Raw genomic sequence first — 4,517 nt, forward strand, 5'->3', positions numbered from 1 at the left:
TCTTCAATTCATTTGTTAAGAAAAAAAATCTCTTTGAACATAAAAGTCTACAGAATCCATTAAAAATATTTAATAAGAACATATTCTTAAGTTTATAACAGGAAATAAAATTTCTTGAGGAAGTCAAAGAATTCTAGACAGTTCCCCTTCACACACCAACAGAAGAAGCATCGTCAGCAGCCTGATATTTAAAAATTAAAATCTGCACTGAGGCCAGGGGCTATGCTCACCAAATAACCAAAAGAAGACAGTTGTAACTGCTGGGAAAATAAATTGCTTAGGGAAGCATGTGACAATGGCAATTAAAAACATTTCTTTTTCCACCCATGAAAAGTCCTGCCCCCAGAAAAATGTGGAAACTGATTTCCTTAACTTTTAGAGAAGGCAGTAGAAAAAAGTTGTACTAGAAAAGATTGTATCTTCCTCTGACATCAGCCTTAAAAATCTTCCTCTTTTTCCTAGAGATGTTTTTACATGATGCTTTCTCATGTTCTAAAGCTTGACTCAAACGTAGCTGCTAGCAAAGCATATCCTTACCCCTTAAAGCTCTTGTGGACTCTAGCCTCCTCTAATTGCCCAGGAAAGTGCAGCATCAAGATTCTTGGGCATCAGCTAATCGGTCCTAAGTGCTGGAAGCAGGAAAGCTCTCACAGAATAAACAGCAATCAGATATTGTGAGCAGATGGCTGCTCCACATTGTAAGGGCTACCACCAAAGACATACTTCATTTAGGATGTGCCAAAAAGCCAGGGATGGCTCTATTAACACAGGGATGTTGGTTTTTGTTTTTGTTTTGTTTTGTTTTTTTAGTTAAATGGCTTTTGATATTTAACTGAAATTTTAGAGAGCTCACACAGGTATAGTTGGTCCTGTTAACAACCAGTTTTCTCAATGTAAAATCCTTTTATTTTATTTTTTTTTTAAGATTTTATTTATTTATTTGACAGAGAGAAAGAGATCACAAGTAGGCAGAGGGGGAGGGGGGAAGCAGGTTCCCTGCTGATCAGAGAGCCCAAAGCTGGGGTCCATCCCAGGACCCTGAGATCATGACCTGAGCCAAAGGCAGAGGCTTAATCCACTGAACACCCAGGCGCCCCTCAATATGAGATCCTTAATACCAATTGAATCTCAAATTCCTTTTGCATCTCCAGCCATTCACTTTGAGTTTCAGCTGATTAGTTAAGGTATCAGTGAGTGCCTGCAGTCAAGGAGAGCCTCACTCAATGCAGTTATTGCTGTTTTGAAAGTATCTCATACCGTTAGGATTTGAATGTTCCTATAAAGTCAAAAGGTCACAAAGGTATGCTGCAGAAGGGGCCAGGAGAGCATTTTTTTTTCTTGTTTTAGTTTTAATGAAGTAAGCTTTTTAAAGTTGCAGTGCTATATATTTAAATTGTAAGGCTTTAATTTCCCTCTACTTCTTTCCATAGAAATTTTTTTTTTTAAGATTTTATTTATTTATTTGACAGACAGAGATCACAAGTAGGCAGAGAGGCAGGCAGAGAGAGAGGAAGGGAAGCAGTCTCCCCGCTGAGCAGAGAGCCTGATGCAGGGCTCGATCTCAAGATCCTGGGATCATGACCTGAGCCGAAGGCAGTGGCTTTAACCCACTGAGCCACCCAGGCACCCCTCCATAGTAATTTATACATAGGTCATAGTTGAAGGTGATCCACTGGTAGCCAAATGCCTGAAGCAAAATGCTCTGTTGGATATTTTCTACCGAGGGGGAGAGGAAGTAGAGCCTTGATTAAGCTTAAAATAAGGGAGCATTCTATTGCAGCCTGATGGGTTATCATGAAGAGTGGAGACAAGAACTTGAATAAAATTAGCCTGAAGTAAGTCATTCCTTGGGCCTAGGACTTATCTTTATAAAAATCTATTTGATATTTCTAGTAAAAGCATTTGGATCACTAGATTCACAGTGGCATTTGTTTTGCTTTTACTATATACTATAATTTATAAGAAGAATCATCTGGCTATGTGACTGACTCTTCACAAGACTCTTTTTTTTTTGACTTAACATATAATGTATTATTTGTTTCAGGGGTATAGGTCTGTGATTCACCAGTCTTACACAATTCACAGAGATCACCATAGCACATACCCTTCCCAATATCCACCACCCAGCCACCCCATCCCTCCCACCCCACCCCACAGCAACACTCAGTTTGTTTCCTGAGATTAAGAGTCTCTTATAGTTTGTCTCCCTCTCTGGTTTCATCTTATTTCATTTTTCCCTCTCTTTCCCTATGATCTTCTGTCTTGTTTCTAAAATTTCTCACATTAGTGAGATCATATGATAATTGTCTTTCTTCGATTGATTTATTTTGCTCAGCATGATACTCTCTAGTTGCATCTATGTCGTTGTAAATGACAAGATTTCAATTTTTGATGGCTTCATAATATTCCACTGTGTGTGTGTGTGTGTGTGTGTGTGTGTGTGTGTACCATTTCTTTATCCATCAATCTGTTGATGGACATCTAGGTTCTTCCCATAGTTTGGCTATTGTGGACATTGCTGCTATAAACATTGGGGTGCACATGTCTCTTTGTATCACTACATTTGTATCTTTGGGATAAATACCCAGTAGTGCAATTGCTGGGTCATAGGGTAGATCTATTTGTGACTTTTTGAGGAAGTTCCATACTGTTTTCTAGAGTGGCTGCACCAGCTTGCATTCCTACCACCAGTGTAGGAGGGTTTCCCTTTCTCCAAAATATAGAACATTTCATGAATTTGCATGTCATTCTTGCACAGCGGCCATGCTAATCTCCTCTGCATTGTTTCAATTTTAGCATATATGCTGCCAAAGAGAGCACTTTTCACAAGACTCTTAAAGAAAAATAGAGGTCTCGTGAACTCAGTGTATTCTTTTGTTGCTAGAGCTTCTAGGGTTCTACCATTTTCAGGAAATAGATTATTAAAAAAGAATATGTGTGGTATATCAGTAGGCATTCTTCTGCATTTCCCTTTTGTCTGTGAAGAAGAAACTCAAGAGAAGTGGTGTATCTTGGGGAGAGGCATATTTATTCAGCCTTCCTCTTATGAATCTTAAGAGTTTGAACATAAATCTTAAAGAACACAAGTCTATTCTTCTCAGGTAGATATTTGCATAACACCTTTCTTTTAACCTCCCAATCCCAGGCTTCAAACAGGTCATCAGTTTGCTAATTGCTCACCAAGACCTAGGTTTTAATCACCTGATCCATCAACAGGCTCTTTACACTTCCTTTATCTATCTTGTCAGTAAGTGACATTCTTGGTAATGAAAACAACAAATCTATTGATAGCATCCCTCAGTGGAGTGGAAGGCATCCTACATTAGCTCTGTCTTGAAAACCAGTCTATTTTATTACAATTGACCTTCTCTTGTTGATTACCACACAAATCATAGTCCTTTACCCACCTCCCCATCTATTAGAGTATTTCTCCTGCAGCCTTTCAATTGTCTGACTGCAGTGGGTAATTGGTTTCATGTTTGAAGCACAGCACTATAAAGAAAAGCCTGAAATAATTCAAATGGAACACCCTGGCCTAAGGCTGAGACCATATGTTATGCTCGGATTTGTATCAGTGAAGCTTATTGCTTTCGCAACAAGGAAACCCATTCAAATGTCATAAAATTGTTTTATTTTAGAAGTTAATTTATCTAGAGCTGTCAATATAATGTCCACAAAATTGTAATATTAAAGGAATGGGGAAATTACTTGACATTATAAAATATGTAAGAAAAAAACCACACTTAGTAAATTGTCCTGTCTCTCTTCCCAAATCTCATATTCTGCTCAAGTGGCTTTGAATTCTGTAATATAAAGATTAGAGACCACTGAAAAGCCAATGATCTGGCAACTATCCCTTCTTCAGCATTTAATATATACCTACAAGAATTCCAATTTTGTTTTAATCTCAAATTGATCCATTATTTCTACTCTATTATCAAAAGAGACAAATACTTCCCTCATAAATTTACAGTTAGTGACAGAAAAGGACATATATACTTAGAAATACATATAAAAGTGATTAAACACTTCTTTAAACTAGTGTGTCATTGATAGGTTTTGTTGTGTCTTGCCAGCCCTAATGGTTTGCTCCCTGTTTTATATTCCCTATTGTGGATCTTAAAAAAAAGATTTTATAAATTCTGAAACGCTAGAGAGGGTTTGATTTCCAGAGAGAGAGACCTGCTTTTTGGAGAAAAATCAGTTTCTTCAAATCACTAAATGATAATTTCATGTAATTGGATTCTATTATTAACACAAACCCTAGTGGTATACGTAAATTCATACGAATTGCTCCAATAATAATTGACATAGTAGTAGGTTATCCAAATATCCACCTTGTAACATCTTGGGGCACAACTGATATGTAGTAGCTTATGTGTCCATTTTGCAGAAAAACAAATTGAACTATGCAAGCAGAAGCTTGAAAAAATTCAACAAAAAAGTAATAGAATCCTACCTCTTCTGACACAATTATGAAGTATTTGTGTCTTGCCATAAGTACAGCCCATGGCAAC

The 4,517-nt window shown here is 37.4% G+C and overlaps 1 non-coding gene across 1 annotated transcript; it reads right to left on the reverse strand.

The window, feature by feature from the left end:
• Positions 1-2,713: 2,713 nt before the first annotated feature.
• On the reverse strand, positions 2,714-2,820 carry LOC131826155 (U6 spliceosomal RNA). The gene has a single exon (XR_009351450.1). It is a non-coding gene; the product is annotated as a U6 spliceosomal RNA (small nuclear RNA).
• Between the last annotated feature and the right edge of the window lie 1,697 nt (positions 2,821-4,517).

This window comes from Mustela lutreola, chromosome 2 (genome assembly GCF_030435805.1).
Source record: "Mustela lutreola isolate mMusLut2 chromosome 2, mMusLut2.pri, whole genome shotgun sequence".
In the NCBI taxonomy this organism is placed as follows: Eukaryota; Metazoa; Chordata; class Mammalia; order Carnivora; family Mustelidae; genus Mustela; species Mustela lutreola.